Source organism: Protopterus annectens, chromosome 9.part0 (assembly GCF_019279795.1).
Source record: "Protopterus annectens isolate FY-2018-M chromosome 9.part0, PAN1.0, whole genome shotgun sequence".
NCBI classification, from domain to species: domain Eukaryota; kingdom Metazoa; phylum Chordata; order Ceratodontiformes; family Protopteridae; genus Protopterus; species Protopterus annectens.
Window position 1 is genome coordinate 1,613,422,087 of NC_056743.1, and position 25,831 is coordinate 1,613,447,917.

The following is a 25,831-nucleotide window of genomic DNA, read 5'->3' on the forward strand; positions in this document are numbered from 1 at the left end:
AAGCAACATTATAATCAGAAATGGGACATGTTATAGGTTTGAATTATTGCATTTTGGGTATGAAGTTAGCAAAAGTAAAAACCATGTCTGTTTTGTTTAGGTTCTCTAAGTACAAAAATAATGAGTACATAATAGAGTCTTCCTCTCTAACTTATATTAGTTCGTTTAATTTGCATCATGCACCCACTTTTTTCATAGTTTTTGGTAAAGCCACTAACATAGCTTCTTTATTTGTAAATATATATTCTGTATCAGCATACATTTCTAGAAACCTGCTATAATTGACTTTTCATGTTATTTAGGATGATGCTTATATATATTTTTTATCACTTTTCACACCAGATCTCACACACTAATGCACATTTGCTTGAGTTCATATTTTATATTGAAGTCGCATCACATTCAGTTGATGCATACCGTTATTTTCATTATAAGTGCATAAGATCATTGCATTCGAGATCCTTCTTCCCATAGAACTGATATTCCTCTTTTCTCTCACTGTTTATTTTATAAAACTAAACTCTATAACATAAATTCTATCACCCCAGTCCTGAACCTCAGGGCACTTAACCATGCTAACTACAACTAATCAACTTCTAGTAAGATATGCTATCTATTTCGCTCACTGTTTTCTCACAGGTATAAGGCATAATGTATTCATTTTTTGAACAATAATTGTTTATAAGCAGAATTAAAATTGCAGTAAGTTAATGTATCAGCCCTCACAAAAGTTACAATTGTTAGCTCAAATTTAATTATTTTTAATGTAAAAGGTAAAATTTCAATGTCAAACTACATTTAACTTTTTACTACCTAATGTATGCTCTCCCAGATGAAGGAGTGGAAGACAGGCTACCTTCCTATCTGCCCCGAAAGCGCCGACATCTCAGAGTCTTTCTCAGAACCAAGCTTGCTTCCCATGTTTTGCAGATGGTAATGGCAAGTCTAAATTTAGAACTATAGTCAGTAACCCCAGAATATTGCCCACGATCTCTGTTTTACAGTTTAATTTTAATTTTAAATTTAAATTTAATTTTAAATTTAATTTTAATTTTTATTAATTTTTATTTTTTGGTTAAATTTAAGTTTTAGTACAGTTTTTTCAAACATAGGTATAATCATTCGTGACAAAGCAAAAGACTCCAATGCATTGCTAGAGGTTAGGAATGGCACATATGAACAAGAAGCTGGATAATAAAAAGGAACTAAATAAGAGGAATGAGATGCCTCCAACCAGGTCTGTCTTCACCTTGTAGGCCTACTAGGGCCACACCCCCAACTTGTCACTTCTCATTGGACATCTCTCAACCATACCCCCTCCACAGTAGCATAAAAGCAGCACAGCAACAGCTCTCAGGTCATTCTGACCAGCGCTTGGGGAGCGCACAAATAGTTCTTTTTAGGACTCACACATAGCAAAAGAACTGAACATCTGTTCAAGAAGGAGGACGATGGAGATCGACACCACCGCAGAACACTGAAGGACACAACAGCAGCTCTTCCCAGAGCCCATTGTGTCCATACACAAAACAGCTCTTCTCAGAGCTCACGTGGATCTGCACCTTACACCAAACAGCTCTTCTCAGAGCTCACAGTACACCAAACAGCTCTTCTCAGAGCTCACAGAGATCTGTATAAGCTCTGGTAAGAGCAACCGGAGACGCACTGAAGAATAAAACAAAAAAGTTCTTATAAGAGCTACCATCAACAACCGAACGGGCATTCAAAACACAAATCGGCTCTTCTCAGAGCTCACAGAAATCTGTATCAGCTCCGGTAAGACCGTATCTGCCCGAAAGGGCATTCAAAACACAAAACAGCTCTTTTCAGAGCTCATAGTGATCTGTAACAGCTCTAATATAGAGCTCCAGCTACCCACAGGGCTAAAACAACTCTTTTTAGAGCTAGCTCCACCATCGACTACACATGGAAATCTGTTCACCGTTTAGGATCAAGAGTGAAAGGCATTGTAAAATTGGTTATTCCTTCCCTCCAGGCAGGCATCACTCAGGATCGAAAACCCAAGAGGTCCACACCTATTTTTGCGGTTTTATAACAGAACAGTCTACTTTTTCAATATTTTGTCTTTTAACAAATATTCTTTTTTGTAAAAAGATTACATTGGCTTTATAATTGTTAAGTATGTAAATAATTTCCCTTCTATTGTGACAATTATTTAGCCAATTAAAAATAAATGTAGAAATGATAAAGTAGTCATTAGGGCCCAGTTAAAGAATCTCTGTTTAGAATGTCATGTCAGTGAATTCTAAATAGTCCAATATGGAGTAAGTTGATATGAACTGTTAAAAATGAAGAAAGCTAAAAGGAAACTATAGAAGGTACTTTATAAAACATACCATAACTGAATTATTTTTATCAAATATATTGTTTTGATGAACTTTTATAATTGTATTTTATTCTGTTCTTCTGTTATGTTAATCACCTGGGCTGTGCATGGAGTTAGTCAACTGTAATCAGTGCACAACCTCAGTAAACAGACAAGCAAACATAGATAAATGAATCACCAAATACAAACAAGTGGGTTGTAGTCATAAACAAATTGAACAACATTATACATATTATAACTAGATAACTGATAAAAAAAAAATAAACTCACCTTCCTTAGGAATCTGAAGAACTGCAAGTCTAATTAAGGTTACTTTTCTAGTTAAACTATCTTCTAGCTAAGTCTGAAACCTAAAAGAGCAACACTAACATTTTTCATAAATTCAGATGTTATTTCCAAATTAGTGATTTAGTTTTCTGTTCCACTAAGGACACTACATTATACTGCATTTTCCTTTCATCAATTTATTGTATAGAAAGCTAAATAGGAAAGTAATGATTTATCAAACAGCTTTTAGCATTCAGATTGTGTTAAAAAAATTTAAAATGACCTTTAGAATCATAAGTCATACACAGTAAAAGAACATGCAATTGCTCAGACATATTCACTTTCTATGAAATAGCTTAACAGTGTTTTATTTTTAAGTAATGATAGTCATGAAAATCCTTCTGGCTAACTTCCAGCTAAAAAAATATCCTTGTTAATTTTAGGATCCTTGTAAGTATGCTATAATACCTGGCAGAAATAATTAAGTAAAATATAATGCTGTGATGTTTATGTAGCTAAAAAAATATCCCACGGTACGTAATAAAATAAGGGCATATGTCTGTGTATGTCAGAGTGAAATCTTAGCTGTTGCACTAGTAAGACCCCATTAATGATTCATGCGGGAATCTTTTAATTAATAGAATAGCCAAAAGGAAAATAATTAGACTCTCTGTTGGAATTTTAAGACCCATCTGTGCAAGTCCCAAAACACTGAAAAGTTAAAGTATAATCTTTGGTACATAAAATTGAAGTGTGTTTTTTTTTTTTTTGGCAAGGGGCCTGCTGCCTAAGCCTTCACACCCCCTGCATGCTATGTATATATACTAAATTTGAGATTAATGCACCTAGGAGAAGGGTGAATACTCTGAGATAACAGTAGTTTTAGAGTTAGTACGTCCTACAGCATGGTCATATGCTAGAGAGCCCCAGTGCCAAAAGGCTTTTCCACTCTCTTGTCATGTGACTGCACACAGCGTCAAGCTGCTGGTGGGAGGGGTGCACTCACTACTTGTCCTTGTTGGTCCTGTTGCTCACAGCGTGGAATGGTGGTACAGGAGGACACTGTAAGTATTTGTACTACCTGGCTGAGCTGTAGCTGGGTAACCCCATCTGTTATGGGTGTGTGTGTCTGCCTGCCTGCAAAATTGTCCACCAAAGTCAACAAACCTAGAATGCTGTGAGCTAGGCCATTTACTGAAGTATGGATGTCACTTTCAAAGGCCTTGCTTTTGGTAGCAAAATGTGTCATACTGATATCATTCAATGTTGCAAGGTTGCCAACAACTGTAGAAGACTTGGCCAAGACAAGTCACACTATATTAAAATCATCAGCGTATGCAGAGAAACAGTCAATGCCATGCTGCTGCTACTCAAACTATAGCTAGCACATTGCTTTATGTACTGTGCATGTGTCTTCATCCAAGCTACTTTAACGAATGTAAGCGACAGCACACATCACAGGAGCATACAAATGGCATTTATCTATGTGCAAAAAATAAGAAGTTTAACAGTCATGTAAATGTTGATGATGTCATACCAGAATGACATGTGCCAGTCTGACATCACTATAACCAGTAATTCTCTGAAGTTGTCCTCTGCCCTTCCTGGTACCATCCTACATCTATTCACTTGCAGTGGTGAGAGCAGCAAACATGTCCATGCCTTCTAGTTAACAGTTGATGGCATGGCATATATGTAAAGAAAAGCTGTGCTGTTAATAGAAATACATCTGGTTGCAGTGAGGCAACGACCTCCAGGTCACCTCAAATACTACTAATGGATAACTTTAGGCAACAATGCCTCTAGCACTATCTCATCATCAGTCACTGATAGGAGAGCAAGCACCTGCACAGCCACACTGCATATGTGATAACAGGTGTACTTTGTTTCATTGAAAACTCATTTCAGTGAATTTGAATTCACCCTGACCGAATCGCTGAAAGCTCAAATTGCTAAAAACTCATTTCACTGAATCTCATTTCACTGAAGTGAAGTACTGGCACTGTGTAGAGTGCTGTAAGGCAAGTAAAAGGTATACGCCCTTTTCCCTATTGTAGTGCGATCCCGGAGTTAGTATATATAGTTAGGGGGTGTGGGGGGCGGTGGGTAAAGCCACCCACCTAGTTTGATTTTATATTATATGTCACCTAAAGCTTCATAACAATGCATTTTAAACCATAGACATGCATACTTACAACACCAATGACTAACTCTTTCCAGAGGACAATATATACCCAAGCTAAGTGGGGGAGGGGGGCTACACCCCCTATAAACTTAGAAAATTGCTAGAATGAAAGGTTTTGTGTTACCATTTATTTTCTGAAGAATATGAAGTCTGAAATTCAAATACCTGTCATTATTTAATGAATTCAATTCTTCAGTCATTTGCCACAAAAATCCTGAAAAACCATATATTTTATGAGGAACAGAACAAAAATGTGAGGCATAAATTCACAACCAGTGGTGGTGGCTAGGGACTTTAGGCTCTTTTTACCTGTACCCAAGGTACAGGGTTTGAGCCTGAGTACCTGTAACCACCACATGTATTCACCTGGGGCATTTTACATGCGCACACACACACCACACACACACACACACACACACACACACACACACCACACACCACGCACACCACACACTGATACAAAAAAATCCATTCAAATAAATTAGATCCATTAAACTTGCATTTCCACCATTGAAGCACTTCCTAGCTGGTTCCCTGCGAAACGAAACATACCTTTGCAGCATTCGGAACTACCTTTTCAGAAAATGAAATGAAGCAGTCCCACTCGCAGATCAGACAGATCCATCCATTCAAATAAACTTGCAGTTTCTACGGTTCCCTCACAAGTTCACACACACATAACAGTTCTGTTCAGGTAGAATACCAGCAGTTGGAGATACCTTTGTAGCAAATGAAATAAAGCAGTCCCAATCGCAGATCAGACAGATCAAATAAACTTGCAGTTTCTAAGGTTCCTGCTCACAGATCACACACCAGTTCTGTTCAGGTAGAATACCAGCAGTCAGAACTACCTTTGCAGCAAATTAAATGAAGCAGTCCCACTAGCAGATCAGACAGAGAGTCATCCATTCAAATAAACCTGCAGTTTCTACCGTTCCCACTCGCAGATCACTCACACACACACACACACACACACACACACACACACACACACACACACACACACACACACACACACACACACACACACACACACACACACAAACACACACACACACACACACACACCAGTTCTGTTCAGGTAGAATACCTGAAATCTCCAGAAGATAAAAGTACTTCAGATACAAAAAATATATTTGCAGCAATCATTTCCTTCTGAAATGAAGCAATCCCGCTCATTCAGGTAAATATCTAAAAATCTCCAGAAGATAATAGTGCACAAAAAATACCTTTGCAGCAGTCGTTTCCTTCCAAAACAAGATGAAGAAGTTCCGTTCACAGATCAGATCCATTCAACTAAACTTTCACTTCCTAGCCGGTTCCTGCTCGCAGATCCATTCAAATAAACAGTGAAGCAGCCAGCTGGAAATGTAAGCCCTTGAGCTCAATTCCTACAGGCTGATGGAGCTGACGTCATCACTTACGTGATGGTGTCAGTGAAAAAGAAAATTTAAAAAAAAAGCTGGGAAAATTTGGAAATGAAGGGGTGCCACATGGGAATCATGGCGCCCCATTATGTGGATCGCAAAATCTGGTAAAAAATGAGTAATACGGTACAGTTAGGAGGTATGTTCCCTGTCCTGGTTTCACAGTTATTTATGCAGTCGTCAACAAGCAACTATAGGGGAAAAAAAAACTTTTAGCATTTCAACCTGTCTCAGTTGGTGTTGCCCAAGGGTCAGTACTCAACCCCCTTCTTTATAATATGTTCATAAATAAACCTCATACCACTGCAAAACCTACCACTGTCATACAGTATGCTGAAGATTCAGCCCTTATCTGCTTTGCACCATCCATGCTAAAATTACAGGAAATAACTCACCGACATTGAAGTATGGCTAAAAAATCTAACTTGCAGCTTAATGCCAACAAAACCAAACATATGTTATTTACTCCAAAACAACACCTTAGCCAGAAACACACACTTCATATTATTTCACATTTCATATTATTTCAAGTAATAACACAAAAGTATAAACCATAAGTCAAACTTAACTACTCGGAGTCATAATAGATGACAGCTTCAAATCTGATAACCACATACTTCATTCCATCAAGAAAACTCACTAAAAAATCAGCTCATTGTATAGGGCTAAACACTACCTAACAGATCAAGCAAGGATTACCTTAGCAGCAACATAGTTCCTTCCTTCTGTACTATATGCTTCCCCTTTTCTTGCAAGTATCAACACTATGTATAAAACTAAACTAGCCTCCTGCTAGAACAAAACAGCTAAATTTGCAAACACACTACTCATCATCATCTTTTTTCAGCTGTTCCCGTTAGGGGTCGCCACAGCAGATCACCTGTTTCTATTTCTTCCTCTCCTCTGCATTTTGCTCTGTCACACCAACCACCTGCATGTCCTCTCTCACCACATCCATAAACCTTATCTTAGGCCTTCCTCTTTTCCTGTTACCTGGTAGCTTCATCCTTAGCATCTTTTGCCCAATATACTCAGCATCCCTCCTCAGCACATGTCCAAACCAACGTAATCGTGCCTCTCTAGCTTTGTCTCCAAACCTTCCAACCTGGGCTGACCCTCTAATATACTTATTCCTAATCCTGTCCACCCTCGTCACACCCAGTGCAAATCTTAACATCTTTAATTCTGCCACATCCAGCTCAAACTCCTGCCTTTTTGTCATTGCCACTGTCTCCAAACCATATAACATAGCTGGTCTCACTACCCTCTTGTAGACCTTCCCTTTCACTCTTACAGGTACTCGTCTGTCACAAATCACTCCTGACACTCTTCTCCACCCACTCCATCCTGCCTGTACTCTCTTCTTCACCTCTCTTCCACACTCACCGTTACTCTGAACTATTGACCTCAATTATTAAAACTCATCCTCCTTCGCCACCTCTAATCCTTGCATCCTCACCATTCCTCTATCCTCCCTCTCATTCACACACTTATATTCTGTCTTAGTCCTGCTGACCTTCATTCCTCTTCTCTTTAGAGCATATCTCCATCTCTCCAGGGTCTCCTCCACCTGTTCCCTACTCTCACTACAGATCACAATGTCATCTGCAAACATCATAGTCCACGGGGACTCCTGTCTGATCTCGTCTGTCAACCTGTCCATCACTATTGCAAACAAGAAAGGGCTCAGAGCTGATCCTTGATGTAACCCCATCTCCACCTTAAACGCATCCGTCACTCCCACTGCAGACCTCACTGCTGTCACACTACCCTCGTACATATCCTGTACCACTCTTACACACTTTTCTGACACTCCTGACTTCCTCATACAATACCACAACTCCTCTCTAGGCACCCTGTCACATGCTTTCTCTAAGTCTACAAAAACACAATGCAACTCCTTCCGACATTCTCTGTACTTCTCCATCAACACTCTCAGAGCAAAGACCGCATCTGTAGTGCTCTTTCCTGGCATGAAACCATACTGCTGATCACTAATCATCACGTCCTTTCTTAACCTTGCTTCCTCTACTCTTTCCCATAACTTCATACTGTGACTGATCAATTTTATCCCTCTGTAGTTACTACAACTCTGCACTTCACTGTTATTCTTAAAAAATCCGTACCAAAACACTTTTTCTCCATTCCTCAGGCATCCTCTCACTTTCCAAGATTTCATTAAACAATCTGGTTAAAAACTCCACTGCCATTTCACCTAAACACCTCCATGCTTCCACAGGTATGTCATCTGGGCCAATAGCCTTTCCATTCTTCATTCTCTTCATAGCTATCCTACTTCCTCCTTGCTAATCCATTGTACTTCATGATTTACTATCCCTACATCATCCAACCTTCTCTCCCTCTCATTCTCTTCATTCATCAACCCCTCAAAGTACTCTTTCCATCTCCTCAACACACTCTCCTCGCTTGTGAATATGTTTCCCTCATTATCCTTTATCACCTTTACCTGCTGCACATCTTTCCTAGCTTGGTCCCTCTGTCTAGCCAATCAGTACCGGTCCTTTTCTCCCTCCTTAGTGTCCAACCTTTCATACATCTCTTCATATGCCTTATCCTTAGCCTTCGCCACCTCTCTCTTTGCCATGCACCTCATCTCCTTATACTCCTGTCTACTTTCTTCGTCTCTCTGACAATCCCACTTCTTCTTTGCCAACCACTTTCTCTGTTTACTCTCCTGTACTTCCTCATTCCACCACCATGTTTCCTTGTCGTCCTTCCTCTGTCCAGATGTGATACCAAGCACTTTTCTAGCCGTCTCCCTTACTAGCTCTGCTGTAGTTACCCAGCTATTTGGTAACTCTTCACTGCCACCCAGTTCTTGCCTTAACTCATCCCTGAACTCCACCTCACAATTACCCTTTTTTCAATTTCCACCACTTGATCCTTGGTGCTGCCCTCACACTCCTCCTCCTCTTCTTGATAACCAACGTCATCCTACAAACCACTATCCTATGCTGCCTAACAACACTTTCTCCGGTCACCACTTTACAGTCTCCAATCTTCTTCAAACTGGCCCTCCTACATAAGATATAATCCACCTGTGTGCATCTTTCTCCACTCTTGTATGTCACCCTATGCTCCTCCCTCTTGTTAAAATACGTATTCACCACAGCCATATCCATCCTTTTCGCAAAATCCACTACCATCTGACCTTCTGCATTCCTTTGTTTAACACCATACCTACCCATCACTTCCTCATCCCCTCTGTTCCCTTCACCAACATGCCCATTGAAATCTGCTCCAATCACCACTCTCTCACCCTTGGGTACAGTCATCACCATTCATCCAATTCACTCCAAAATTTTTCTTTCTCATCCATTGCACACCCAACTTGTGGAGCATACGCACTAACAACATTCATCATTACACCATCAATTTCCAGCTTCATAAACATCACTCTATCCGACACTCTTTTCACCTCCAAAACACACTCAGCATACTGTTCCTTCAGAATAACTCCTATGCCATTTCTCCTCCCATCCACACCATGATAAAACAATTTAAACCCCCCTCTGATACACCTGGCCTTACTCCCCTTCCATTTGGTCTCTTGCACACACAATATACCAACCTTCCTTCTTTCCATCATATCACCTAGCTCTCTCCCTATACCAGTCATACTGCCAACATTCAAAGTTCCGACCCTCACTACCACAGTCCTAGCCTTTCTCCTCTCCTCCTGCCTTCGGCCATGTCTTCCGCCTCTTCTCCTCCTTCGGCCAACAGTAGCCCAATTTCCGCCAGCACCCTGTAGGCTAACAGTACTGGTGGCGGTCGTTGTTAACCCAGGCCTCAACCGATCTGGTATAAAAAATTTTCTTGGTGACTGCATGAAATGTTTTGGCAAAGTTTTACGCCGGATGCCCTTCCTGACGCAACCCTCCCCATTTATCCGGGCTTGGGACCAGCACAAAGAAATGCACTGGCTTGTGCATCCCCAGTGGCTGGGTTTTGCAAACACACTACTGCCTTGCATTAAAAAAATTAAACTGGCTTGAACTCCCAAACCAATTTGCATACTCACACCTAATCATTGCCCACAATCTGTTGTACTCTCCGGACAAATGCCCAGCATTACAAAATACTCTACTGTACTATTCGCACACTGGAAACCTTTGCTGTAGCATTTAACATTTACTGTGTGTCATAGTCAACACTGCTGGAGCCTCTCTACTCTCATTGTCTGTCAAAACTCTGGAATGAAATCCCCACTCCGTTAAAACTGATAGAAAACTTAAATAGTTTCCAATATTTGCTTAAATAGCAACTATGTCAAAGATGGCTCTGTTCTTCCTGCTCACCTGGCTAGCTTTACTCAGGTTGCATTTTCCAACTCTTACAGCCATTTCACTTCTGATGATCAGAGTGTAAAGTGTGTGTGCTATGTCTTTAAGAAGCATGGGAAGCTGTACGTGCACATATAAATTCCAGATACATGCAATCCCTAGTGCCATTTTGTAGAAGCAGCTAGAGAGTGGCACAAACCGCATTATCAGGCAAGTGGAAAGTACGGAAAAGTTTGTTAACTAAAGAAAATGTTTAAGATAGAAGTATTTGATGAAATGATTAACAGTAAAGCTAAAAATGAATATGTTTAAAACAAAACGAGCATGTTTAAAGCAAAACAAGTAGGTTTAAAGCAAAACAAACATGTTTAAAGCAAAACGAGTATATTTAAGGCAAAGTTGGGCATGTTTAGAGTAAAACGAGTGCAAGAAAAGTACTTTGGTCATAAAAAGGGCTTAAACAAGCAAAAGAAATATAAGAAAAGAAAAGAAAAGGGCATATTAGAGAAGAAATAAAGCAAGGCGACTCCATGTGCTTTGGGCAAAGTACTAGGTTTGGGCATAACTATGACTTCGTATTGTATCAAGGGTGTAACTAAAGTTATTTGAAGTATCTCAGCATGTGTAAAAGTGCTTACAGTGTGTGCTTGGTACTGTGCATGTATTTTGAAGAGATTGTTGTGTGCAAAGTGCAACTGTTTCATGCAATCAAAGTATAACTATTTCAAAACGTTCTTGTGCTGGATGTGTTTGTTCGTAAAGCGCCACCATTATAGTGTGCTTCTTGTACTGTAAAGAGTTACCTAGCAAGGTGCCGCCATTTTGGGGGACATTTCAGTGTGATGTATGCAGTTATTTGCAAAGTGCAATTACTTCGAAAAGTTATTAAGTTTTGGGCAAAAGATGTTCAATTTATTTGTATTGTGCAATTGCTTGACATGTTCCTTACAATAATAAAAGGTGTTTTCTTGCATAAGATGACATTACAAGAGTATTACAGTGCTCGTGAGTTACTCAGTCGCATCATAAAGTTCTCGAATGTTTCTTACAGAGATGACTTTAACAAGTGATGGTACATGACTTTAGCATTTCTGCCTTTACTGATAAAAATTCTGAAAGTTAAACAAGCATTTCTGCCTTTACCAATAAAATTCCAAAAGTATCAAAAAACCCAAGAAGTTTATTTCACAAAGTTCAGCAAAGCATCGAAAAGTCCGAGAAGTTTATTTCACAAAGTTCAGTAAACTAGCGAAAAGCCAGAGAAGTTTATTTTGCAAAGTCCAGTTATTTGAAAGTACTACGAGTTTGTTCATTCGCATAATTCCGATAAGTCTAACGAAAGTAGAAGTTCAGAGCACAAAGGCTTTGGGTAAGTACTGTTTATGCCAGAAACTTATGCATGTGTGTATGTGTCTATATTCATGCTTATTCGTAAAATCCCTTCACTGGTGTGTGTTAATATGGCAGACTGATTTCAACCCCCCCCCCTACTATTTATGTTTGATCAGAATATTGCAGAGAACTGGAGAATATTTGAACAAGAGTACAATATTTTCATGCAAGCAGCTTATGCAAATAGAGATGCACGCACCAAGGCATTCATTTTGCTAAACCTAGCAGGGTCACTGGCCATGGAAAGAGTGTTCATTTGTGTATGCACCAGCAGTGCATGAAGGAGATGGTGCAGACCACCATATTTTTGTACAAGCTGAATCAAGGGAAGACCCTGAGTGTTTGAAGTGCAAGTTCAGAGAAATGTGCAACCCCCAGATGAATATTACATTAGAGAAGCTTTTGTTTTACATAAGAAATCAGAAACCTGTGGAAACATTTGCAGCTTATATAACTGACTTGAGAAACAGAGCTAAAACATGTCGGTTTGGTGATCTAAAAGATGAGTTGATAAAGGACAGACTTGTATGTGGTATTAATAGTGCTGCTGTGAGAAATATTTTACTTTGTAACAGTGATTTAACATTGAGCAAAGCCACAGAGATTTGTCAAATCCATGAGGTGACAGAAAGACTTACAAGTATACTTGACAGTAACAAGAGCATGGTTTCATTTGGATCCAGAGCAAACATAGATAGTATGCAACACATGGCAAACAAGAGCAGACCTAAGCACGTGGCAGCCACAGGGTTTCCAAAGAAGGCTCAAAGCTTTCCAGAAAGTTCTAAAAAGGGTGAAACCACCAGCTCAGTGCAACGCAAACATGAATCAGCAAAACAATTGTGGTGTGAATCATGAGTCTTAAAGAGAGAAGTGCATAGCATATGGTCAGCAATGTCACAAGTTTAAAAAATGGAACCATTTGCAAAAGTTTTGTAAATCAAGTAAGCCTCACAGAGTTGTAAAGAAAGGTTGCACAAAAAAGCAAGCTGATCAGAAAAGTGAAACAGTCAACTTTGTGTAGATGGTGCCTCTGTGCTTGGTGAAAGAGGTGATGCAGTAAACTTAACAAGAAGTGAAGTATTTTGTACTATCTGGATTAATGGAAAATCCACAGAGCTCAAAGGTGACACTGGGTCAATGTGTAATGTTATATCAGCAGACACATTTGCAAGAGTGAGAACTAACAAACAAGTCAATGTAACCAGCAATGTGAGACTTGTTGCTTATGGAGGTGAAGAAATTCAAACTGAAGGTTCAGTGATGCTTTCATGTTACTTGACTGAGAACTATTGCAACTTGTTCTACGTAGTTCGAAGACCAGTGCAGTCTTTAATGGGTCTCAGAGGTAGTTTAAGAAGGAATCTGCTTTCTTTTGCTAAAGAAGTTCATCATGTGAGTGCAGTTTTGAGTTCCAGTTTCTCCGAAGCTGTTTTCTCAGAGTATGCTGATATTTTCGATGGCAAATTGGGCAAATTTCCAGTTGTGTCACTCCAGTATTCAGACTAGTAAGAACAGTTCCTATAGCTATAAAGCTCAGCTGGATAAAAATGGTGCAGCAAGGTGTGATTTGTCCAATTTCAGAACCAACAGAATGGGTTTCGTCCATGGTAGCCACTCATAAAAAAGGCTCAGACAAAATCAGAATATGCATTGATCCAAGAGATCTGAACAAAGCATTAAAAATACTGTATCATCCAATGCACACTGTTGAAGAAGTTGCAGCTCTAATACCGAATGCCACTGTATTTTCTGTTTTGGATGCAATAAGTTCATTTTGACAAGCGTTGCTTGATCACAAATCCTCATTTCTAACTACTTTTTGGTACTTCATTTGGCAGATACAGATTCCTAAGGATGCCATTTGGAATAAATTCTGCAAGTGAAGTTTTTCAGTGTGCAGTGGAGCAAATTTTCTCAGCTTATCCTTGTGCCATAATAGTAGATGATCTATTGGTTTGAGGCAGTGGTGAGCAGAGCATGACAGAAACCTCAAGAAACCTCTAGACAGAGCATGTGAAGTTAACTTAAAGCTTAATCCTCTGAAGTGCATATTCAGACTTCCAGAAGTTACAAACATAGGTCATTTGTTTACAAGTACAGGCTTGGGACCTGACCCGATAAAGCAAGCAGCTATTTTAGAAATATCAGTGTCAGACAATGTATACAAGGTTTAAACCAACAAAAGGCCAGCAGATAAGTAATGTACACTCTAGCAGACCAAATAATACATAAAAAATCCAGAGTGAACTCCAGTGCTGAAGACGCACAAAACTTTAATAAATAAAATACGCACAAAGATAAAAAAGGAAAAGGTGAGCGCTTTCGCAGTCTACTGCCTGCTTCTTCAGACCTACTAACACAGTGCGTCTGAATTAATTATATACACATCTAACATAAATTAATCAATTACAAAGTAAAATCTTGTCCTTCCCTTAATGTAATATCCAAACGTCTGTAATATAGCTTTTAAAAAATACATATACAGTACATATATAAACACAGTGACTAGTGTAAAAGTGGATGTGTCTTAAGCTCGAGTTTTAGAGTAATATGCTCATTTAAGCCAGGAGGCTTATCCGCATTCAGACACACTAGCCACTCTTGTTCCATCTGATCTGTGTGTTTTTAAAACCCCCCTCCCCCTTATTACACTCTAAAACTTCTAACACAAAAAACTTAAAATCATGACCAGCTCCAATGTCACTTACATGTACTGCTAATGCACTTTTCATCCTTTTATGTCTTACATCATTAAAATGTTCTAATACCCTTTCTCTGTGTCCTATTGGTCTTCCCTACATAATAACTACAACACTTCATGCAGTATATAAAATAAACCAAGTGTTTTGCTGCACAGTTTGCATATAAAGATGTCTCTATCTGGAAACCTTTTAAAGCCTGTATTAATAGACCTCCACTATGAACATACTTGCTACACGTACGGGGAAGCTGGTTCTAATAATCAAACTATGGACACTTTAGTGGATGTAAATGTCCCTTAATTCATTACATCCGAGTGATGCCACCAAGTGCATCTGCATTTAACTCTTACAGACATCTCTAGGCATCAGGTATTGCTTGTTCATATTTGTATCAATAATTCTAAAACCATGCTATGTACACATTTTTCTAAAAATTTCATATTAAAGCTTACACAATAAACTCAACGGCATTAATATTTGACTTCTGTCTAGTGCAAGTAAATAGATATTAACTGTTGTTTTTATGATATTAATTTACATTTATATAATTGTCACATTTTTCTAAATATCTCAACAACCAAGTAACACAGACAGAACTCCTTAGCCTTATATGAATGCTCTCAGCTACATGAATAGAATGCATCTGACAGTATGTGTGTAACTTGAGTGGTTGCTGAGATATTGTAAGTTGTTTACAAAATATTACAAATGTAATAGTTACTATGTTTACTGTGACTTATAAAATTCAGTTTAAGACCTAAAACCTAAAGATTACTACTACTACTATAAAATAGTTTGTGCCGCAGAGTTTGCCATTTATACTTCCTTCATAAGCACTATGGTTCCAGAAATATGAACATTTGTTTGAAATGTGAGAGCACAATTTGATTCTGTCAAAAGGCTTAGGCTCTGCTCATTAGAAGTTACAGTGCAAACTTCCTGAGCTCAATTGGAGTGAATGAATTAAGAGAACCTGAACCTGCAGAAAGTAGCTCAGAGGAAGTTGCAACAACAAGCAAAGATGGCGCAGATGTTTCCAGTGCCGTTAACAGAGGGATTACAGAACAGACACATGCCTCTCAACCTGGAAACATCAAAAATCTGGACAAGGCCCATGAAAAATAGGTACAAATCTGTACGCTGATTAACGTAAAATTTGCATACATAATTACACAACCCCGCCCACTCCAATGGAATTGTGGGATACCAACTTTCAAATGCAAACTGAAGAACAGAACCAAAATATAGCACCAGAGTCCCCCTGCAGCCATTCCAATGTCCCATTACCTGGCTACTGCGGTAGCGTTGTCGCCTCACAGTAAGACGCTGTCCGGTTCGATCCTCAGCTAGAGTGTCTTCTGCATGGAGTCATGCGTGAATGGGCATACCTTTGTTGAAGGTTGTGCGTCAGAGCTGGTAACTCGGCATGTAAAAATCAACTACCAATCATTAGCGGACCGTAGTTCCGCTGTGGCGACCCCTAACCGGGAAAAAGCCAAAAGACACAACAACAACAACTGTGTGCATACTGCTTTACTTCTACAATGATTATTTGGATTTTATTTTTTTACCTTTTATAGCACAATGTGCAAACACTAATAGATAGCTGCTAAACAAAGCATTACTGTCTCACAAAGAAAATAGACTTGACATTAAAGCTTCTCTGCCCTTCAAACTCACATTCATTGAAACAGCATTGAAACCCATACCACATCCCAAGAAAATGCATCTGGCCAGTGGTGGATAAAGATTACCTTTGGGCTGTTTTCAAATCAGAGGCCCCTTGCACACAAAACAACATACATTTATTCTTTGATGTACCTTCCTGACTTTATTAAATTATATTCCTTGTATAATATAGCACACGTGTTAGACTTAAGTTAGAGCGCATTTTAAATGTATTGTTAAAACATTTTTCCAGTAGGCAATGAAACAAAAATGCATTAACCAATAATGACAAAACTGCCCTATTCAGAACATTTCCATCATAAAGGTCTACTTCCACACACAACTGCATTTTAAATTTATTGTTTGAACATTTTTGCAGTAGGCAATGAAGCAAAATACATGCAGCAGTAATGACAAAACTGCCCTGTTCAGAACATTTCTATGATAACAGTCTACTTCCACACACAATTGCATTTTAAATTTATTGTTTGAACATTTTTCCAGTAGGCAATGAAGCAAAATGCGTGCAGCAATATGACTAAACTGCCCTGTTCAGAACATTTCCATGATAACAGTCTACTTCCACACACAAATGCATTTTAAATTTATTGTTTGAACATTTTCCCAATAGGCAATGAAGCAAAAGGCATGCACCAATAATGACAAAACTGCCCTATTCAGAACATTTCCATAACAACAGTATATGTCTACACACTATATATATATATATATATATATATATATATATATATATATATATATATATATATATATATATATATATATATATATATATATATATATATAAATACAGAATCACAGTAGTGTAAGCCATAGGCATGTTGCACAGCTTCTTGGACTTATTTTCAATCGGGGGGGGGGGGCAAAAGGCCGAAAAACAGGGACACATTTTAAACATTGCTTGTATAATTTTGGAAAGTTGCTTGCATAAAATGTTGTGTTACCACCATGCATTACACTGCCAAGTCTTGAACCCAGAACCCTATGCACTACAGTCAGAGCAACATACCACTAAGCTAAACCAGCAGTTTCTTAAAAGACAGGAAGACAAACTTAAATGGATATCATGTCATTTAGTGACTTCAATTCTCACTTCTCACCATAGCTCTCAACCTTGTAGCACAAAAATACAGAACAAAGCCAATAATGGGGGAATACAGCCCCAAAATTGGGACACATTTCAAATACTGATTTTATAACCTTAGAAAATTGCTAGAATAAAAGGTTTTGTTTTACCACTCTTAAAAACCAGAGGAACAGAACCAAAATGTGAGGCATAAATTCACAAGTGATGGTGGCTAGGAACTTTAGGCTCTTTTTACCTGCACCCAAGGTACAGGGTTTCAGCCTGAGTACTTCAAGCCACCAGATGTATCCCGTTGGGGGCATTTTATCACATACACACGCACACGCACACACACACACACACACACACACACACACACACACACACACACACACACACACTCTTACTGAAATAATATGTCTGTGTTCACCCAGCTGCCAAGTAAATAAGCAGCTTACCCACATCTGTGTTCATACAAGCAGCTTCTCTGTGGCACGTCTGCCAGGCAGCCCAGACAGTGTATTTTTCTCTGTCCGAGACACTTCCTTTACCAAAGGACTTCATGAAAGGGAGATTTAGGAATCTGTTGAAATGCAGGCACCTCAGGCAGAGGATACAGTCAATGGATTTATAACAGAACAAGATAACAACTTGCAGCAAAGGAACGACAAAGTAGTTATTAACTTATCTTCCATTCCATTGACTAATGAGCAATATAGACTGTTAAGGAAAGGACGGTCTTTTATACTTGCAAGGGAGTCTGATTTGGCAGATGTAATTATTGATCTGAGGTTGTTTGCCAGAAATATTTGTTTAAAACTACAGTTTACAGAGACTGAGCAGAGCCGAGATGTTTTTAAAAAAAAGTACATGTATACCAGAGACTAATCCTTTAGTAGAAACGTTTTTCTCAGTATGTGAGAAGGAAATACGGGAAGCACTGCAGAAAGAGCACAGTAAAACATTCTTTATCCTTTCTCCTAGTGAAATGAGAGCACTACAAGAACTGAAAGCTATGACATCTATAGATAATGGGGGAGGGATTGTGATTTTAAATAAAACGTTTTATTTAGATAGTATGTGTGTTATGTTAAGTGATATGGATGTGTATGAAGTATTGTTAGATATACAGGTTAAAGCAATCATGGAAAGACTGTCTTTTTTTATGTTTGATTTGCTGATAACTGGGATGATTACAGTTAGTTTGTTTAAATATTTTAATGCAGACCAACCATTAATACTAGTGTTGTATGGACTTCTGAAAGTGCATAAAGACATTGTTAACTCTCTGTTGAGACCAGTAGTATCCAGTAATGGGTGGCCCACAGAACCCCTCTCAGTTTTTATTGAAAAAAGTTTGTGTCCCATTGTAGATATGGAAGAAACAGTGTTGAAAGACACAAAAGGTTTTCTAAGAGAGTTGCGTCTGGTTATGAGATTTGGTGTTCATGACCCTTGATGTAACATCCCTTTTTACAGTGTGATTCCCAATGTATGGGAAGTTGAGAAAATCAGGTCGCTACTAACTAGGCATAATTATCAGAAGGTAGAATTGATTTGTACACTTTCAGAGTTAGTGTTAAAAAATAATATTTTTTTTGTTTAATGATGTGTTTTATTTACAGAAGGTTGGCATACCTATGGTGCCAGCATGTGCCAATAGCTATGCCAACCTGGTATTGGCACAATGGGAATATGATTGTGTCAAAAGGAACAATAGTTTTGTAGAACACGTAGGGTGGTACACACATTTTCTGGATGATGTATATATTTTAAGAAAGGGATCGATTGGTTTGATAAATGAATTTATTGATTATTTACGTTTGACCACAACATTTTTGAGGTTTAAATACACAGCTTATAGAGAGTGTATAGAGTTTTTAGATGTCAAATTGACTAGAGAAGTTCTAGGGGAATTGAAGACATCCATTTTTAAAAAGAAATGCAAGAAAAATACGATCTTACATAAAACAAGTATGCACCCTTGTCACATACCCAGTAATGTAGTGAAGGGTCAGGTATTAAGGGTGATGAGGCTGCATAATTATGCCATGTTAGCGGAGGCCTTGTTAGAACTGAAGAGGGATTTCTTACAGACAGGCTATATGGAAAGAGAGTTAGATGAGTGTATTAAGGAACTGAGCTCAACTAGACACACAAGAGGACAGCCCTATTTTTCAGAAGATGTTAGGTATGGAAGGGAGAAGAATGATGTTAGAGAAGGGGGTAAACTCAGACTGGTATTGATTTAAAGTAGTAATATTGACACAGTCTGCAATATAATCAAGAAAAATTGGGCTATTTTGCAAGAAGATGACAAGATAAGTGCAGTTGTGAGACAAACACCAAGTTTTAGCTTTAAAAATAACTTATCTTTAAAAAGACAACTATGTTATAAAAACTTGAGGTAAAGCTATAAACCACCATCACAACGGCAGGGGACATTCCTCTGTAGGCGTTGCAAGGCCTGTAAGCATGTTCATAGTGGAGGTCTGTTTATATATTCTTTAAAAGGTTTCCAGATAGAGACATCTTTATATGCAGACTGTGCAACAAAACACTTGGTTTATTTTACATACTGCGTGAAGTGATTTCGTTATTATGTAGGGAAGACCAATAAGACACTGAGACAAAGGGCATTAGAACATGTTAATGATGCAAGACATAAAAGAATGAAGAGTGCATTAGCAGTACATGTTAGTGATGTTGGAGCTGGTCATGATTATAGATTTTTTGTGTTAGAAGTTTTAGAGTGTAATATGGGGGGGTAATTTTAAAAATTTCACAGAACAGAGAGAACAAGAGTGGATAGTGCGTCTGAATGCAGATAAGCCTCCTGGCTTAAATGAGCGTGTTACTCTAAAACCTGTGCTTAAGACATGTCCACTTTTACACTAACCATTGTGTTTATATATGTATTTTTTGTAAGCTATATTATAGACGTTTGGCTATTACTGTAAGGGAAGACCAAGATTTTACTGTGTAATTGATTTATTGATGTTAAGTGTGGTGTGTATATGATTAATTTAGATGCATTGTGCTAGTAGGTCTGAAGAAGCAGGCAGTAGACTGTGAAAGCGCTCACCTTCTTGCGATTTATCTTTGTGTATTTTATTTATTAAAATTTTGCGTGTCCTCAGCACTGGAGTTCACTCTGGATTTTTTTACATATTATTTAATATACAAGGTTTACAGAATTTTCTGGGCATGGTCAACTATTTAGGCAAAGTTATCCCGGGACTTTAGTGAGTTGACAGCAGCTTTAAGAGAGCTAACACACAAACATGTTGCATGGTCATGGTTGGAACATCATCAGAAGGCATTTGGAAGACTTTAAGCAGAAAATTGCTACCCCACCTACATTAAGATACTGTGATGTGAACAAACCAGTTATTAGCTCCTGTGATGCTTCAAAGTTTGGCCTAGGCGCAGTCATACTTCAAGAGAACAGACCAATAGCCTATGCATCTAGATAACCAACTCAAACTGAGATACAGTATGCTCAGATTGAAAAGGAGCTTTTAAGAATAGTATTTGCATGTTCTAAGTTTCGTGATTATAATATGGTGAGCTATCTGTACTGAAACTGATCATCAACCACTAATTACTATTCTAAAGAAGCCTATGCATTCCACTGTGGTGGGATTACAAAGACTGATGCTCAAATTGCAAAAGTACAATTTCAAAATGGTCTGCACTAAAGGCAAATTGCTGTACCTGGATGATACTTTAATCCAGATCACCTAGAAATAGAATAGAACAGTTTGATGCAGAAAACATTGACTTTGATGTGATGTCAGTGCATAATGTTTCCACCATTAGACTTCTTGAGTTAAGAGATCACACTCAGACTGATCCAATTTCATAGAAGCTCAATTACTACATCAGTGTTGGATGGCTGTCAAAGCAATCTAGAGTATCACCTGAAGTGCAAACGTATTTTCCTTATACAGATGAATTGTTGATGGAAGATAGCATTATTTTCAAAGGTCCTAAAATTGTTGTTCCTGCTTCCTTACAAGAATATATTCAGATTTTGCATCGTGGTCACCCAGGATCCTCATCCAGTAAGAGAAGAGCAAGAGAATTAGTATTTTGGCCTTCATTATCAAAAGACATCGATAGAGTTCTTTCTTCTTGTTCAGTATGCAATAGTAGCCAGTCACATTTGCAAAGAGAACCGCTTCAGCTGAGTCCAATTCCTGAACTACTTTGGTCTACTGTTGCAACTGATATCTTTGAATGGAACAATCAACACTACTTAGTTTTGGTAGACTGTTATTCGAATTGGTTTGAGATTGATCTACTACCAAACTTAACATCAGCTGCTATTACTAAGTTGAAATGTCTTTTCCCAGTTCATGGTAGTCCACAGCAACTTTTTTTTCTGACAATGGTGCTCAATTCGCAAGCAAGTTTCAGAAATGTGCAAAACAATGGGACTTTGTACATGTCACTAGTAGTCCTGAATATCCTCATTCCAATGGTCTAGCTGAACGTGCAGTACAGAGTACAAAGGAATTATCTGAAAGGTCAAAGCGTGACAATACCAATGTATTCCTGAATCTACTTAATCTCAAAAACATACGGCATGATAATCTTGGCTGACCTGCTCAAAGACTGTTTTCCAGGCAAATTAGAACTATGCTACCTATTTCTTCATTTGTTGCAGCCCAAACCTATGAAAAATCAAACTATCAAGGCTTAATTGTTTAAGAAGCGAGAAATCTAGTTATGACAGATCGAGCAGATTACTTCATTCATTGAGGGAAGGATATACCATTTGAATTCAAACAACAAAAGGTTTTGATCAAATATGACAGGTTGCAGGTATCTGTTCCAAGCTGAAATCCTGTTTGGTAAACTCTGGGGGTATGGAGTATAGCGGAAATCACAGACATCTTCTTTCTGTACCAGAACCATCATCATTGCAATCACAAAATTGTATCTGTGATGCAAACACTAAATCAAAGAATGAGTCAGACACTGTTTCTAGACCAGAATGTGTTCAAAAGTCTTATTCTGTTCCAGAAAGTGATTAGAACATTCCACAGGTCAACCATTTTGCAGAAACTGTCCCAGTTGCTAAATCTAATTCCCAGTTTTGTGTCACACGATATGGACGAGTTTCTAAGTCTCGTGTGAAATACACAGCAACGTGGAATTGATTGTATATACATATGTATTTAGTATTGTATGATGCATTTTTATAGATTACCTGTGATTTCTGCATGCCAAATAATCTCATGACAAATTGCATGATCTATTTCTCAGAGGGAGGATGCAGATCAGAGTGTAAAGTGTGTGTGCTATATATTTAAGAAGTATACGAGGCTGTACTTGCACATATAAATTGCAGACACGTGCAACCCCTTGTACCATTTTGTAGAAGCAGCCAGAGAGTGAGCATGCATGATCGCAGTTGTTAGTTTCTATATAAGTTACTTACGTTATAGTCAGTAAGCCTCTATAGTGAAGTGTTTGTATAAAATAAAGCTGCTGGAACAGAACCCACGAAGACACAATTCGTGTCCTAACACGAAAGTAACAACTTCCTCAGTCTTTCTGTACCTTATCACTCCTCATACTGCACTTATTTCCTAAACTCTTAGTTTCCCTCCCTCTCTTCCACTCCACCACTAACTACAATTTCTCCTCTGTCCATTTATCTTCCTACTCCTTTCCATAAACCTCTCATCATTTTTAAACTACATTCTACTTGTCTGTCTGTAAATTATTACTAAACTCAAAAACACTTCAGTTTGATCTTTTCCCTGCACCCACCATGCTTCAAATACAGTAATTGTTATTGTATGTTATTTCTCTATTCAGTAATTAGCCAATTTATGTTAATTTCTCTCTTGCTTTTTGTGTTAAAAATCCTATTTTCATGTAAGAAATATTTAGAAAAGCAAGTGAATAAGCTCATGTGTAGATGTTTTTACCCTGGAGTTATACATGTACATCATTTGTAACTGAAGTGTGGAGCTTTTCTCCCCGGGCCTTCGTGAAAATGGATTTTACCTACTCTGACTTTTCCCAGTCAATAAAGACAAATAAATAAATAAATAAAGCAACTATTTTAAAACCAGAGCTCTTGTAGCTGAAGAGGAATGTAGGTGAATACCTTAAATAAGAAAACTGTTTCTCAGCTCCTCCCACTAGTTAGCTAGATTTAATTCCTATTCAGTCAGTGAATGCAAAAGGAATTTTTCCAAATTGACTTTTAAGACTTCAAGAAAAAAATTGCAGTAAAACAAAAGTTTAAAATACAACAAACTGTGATATAATAATACCAAAATCAAAAAGTAATGATAACTTATGGAAATATCCAAACCTTACATGTAGAAAATTTAAAAGTCATTGCAGTCATACAGCATTTTTAAACTCAGAGCTCTTTTGGCATGCAAATTCTTTCTGAGGACTGTCGGGATGATATGGTCCTGACCTACATGTGTAGGCACATTCCAGCTGCTGTTACTTATAGAAGGAGGTAGATGATTTGCCAAATACCCTTGTAGTGCCAGTGCAGTACTTTGTGGTCAGTCTAGCTATCACCTAGCCCAAGCTCTGTAATCCTCATGTGACACCTAGTTACCACTGAATACAAACATCAGGATTGCACACATTCTGGTAGGTAATCTTTAACAGCAGCAGCTGTAGCACCCAAACCCTATGGTTACTTAGTATGGAATAGTATCCTTCCAGCAATATAATCCAAATATAGAATTAGAGCTAACACTAGCATGCTATCCCTGTGGCACATGCTGAGATGCACACAGTTACAATCATTGGAAGGCTCTTGTATAATGAAAACAAAGCATGAAAGCAGTCACATAGGATATTTGTAAATACTGTGGAATGATGTGTGCATTTTAGACTGCGTACTGCCTGTTGTATCAACCTGGATTCATGTTGTGTTTGTGATGATACATTATAAGACGTGAATCACTGCAAAGAGATAAATTCTGTTTTCTATTGCAGATTTTCTAATTGTGAGGTGCATTGCTTCATTCACAGCTGACCACCTGGATGTAAAAATAACCACCAGTCTTTTCAAATGCAGACAGAAATGTACAGCGTATATGTAGCCATTGTGTATACCTGCTTAGTAAGTTTGGTTGCAAGCTGATGTGGTAGATTTTTACTTTGTTTAAATATCTCTTTATTGCTGGTGGTACAGCTGTACATCACAGTACCAGGAATTCGGCATTTCTGCAGGCATATTCTGGTGCAGGTGGTGATGCTGTCGTCAGGGCACCTGTCAGAATTTGGATAACAGTAATTATGACCCCTGGAATACTGAAACTAGAACTGTGAATGTGAAAGAATGTATACAAACTTTGAGGTTGCAGTAACTTAGATTTTTCCCCATACTGTATGTATAACTATTTTAGTATTAGGATATGAAATTGCAGGTTGCCCTCCGTATTGGAAGCAGATTCATCTGTAAGACCACTTTAATGAAGTTTAACAACAGGATTCAAAATTTGCTTTCTTTTTTTTTTAAATCACAGTTTATTTTATGGATTTTTTTATGAATTCCAGTTTCATGTCTTGTATGTGATGGATGGACTACTGCCTCAGCCATTGTGTCAGCTGTCATGTGCAGCATGTAGCATATTTGTGACCATGGCACAAACTTTAGCTGGCATACATTGTAGAACCCCAACAAAGGCATCCTAACTGTGGAAGAGTATCTTGAAAAGGACAGAGATGTGCTGTGATATGCCTGATCTGTTTGTACTTCTCGAAAACTATGATTCAGGCACAGTAGTATGATTTTGATGCCCAAATTTAGCCCTGTTTTGCCTTGCTTTCTGGAGAGTTTCATAAAATTGTACCTTTTCAGTGATGTAAAAAATATTAAATAAGTAAACTAAGTTGATATAGTTATTCTTTATAATTACTTGTATGAGATTAGCTATAGAATTGATAACAGTGTTCCTCTCTGACCTTCTGCTATGATCATTTTTGTATTTTTTATATTGAACCTTTCAAAACATAAAATACTATTATCAATCGAAAACAGCAAAACATTTCTTTTTTTAGTTGTCATCCCTAGTACAGTGATACATGCAGAAATATGTGTCACAGTGCTTAACATAACATTCTTTTTATATACATATAGCACCCTTTAAATGTCAACTTTATAAAATTAATTCAGACTTTTGTTTTTCCTCAGTCTCATGCCAACCCTCATTTTTAAATATATAACCCCTGATGGTGCATATAAGTCTCACTACTGAAATCTCGAGACTCGCATTGCCCAGTTCTAAAAGACTGAAAAAAAAAGACCAAAAATGTAGAAGAGTGAATACTGAATATTGCTCTTTTCCTCTGCACATCTGTTGTGGGGGCAAGTAACCACTGCCCAGAGTTATTTGTACCATCTCCAAGATCGTCATATTTCGGGGAAAAAGTGAATAGTCAGGGAAATGGAAGT

At 38.1% G+C, this 25,831-nt stretch overlaps 1 protein-coding gene across 1 annotated transcript in view; it reads left to right on the top strand.

Annotated features, from left to right (window-relative positions):
- LOC122810728 (cytochrome P450 4F3-like) overlaps nt 1-25,831 on the top strand; it is a 3,229,861-nt gene that overhangs the window by 1,271,628 nt on the left and 1,932,402 nt on the right. The gene's annotated exons all lie outside the window — the stretch shown is intronic.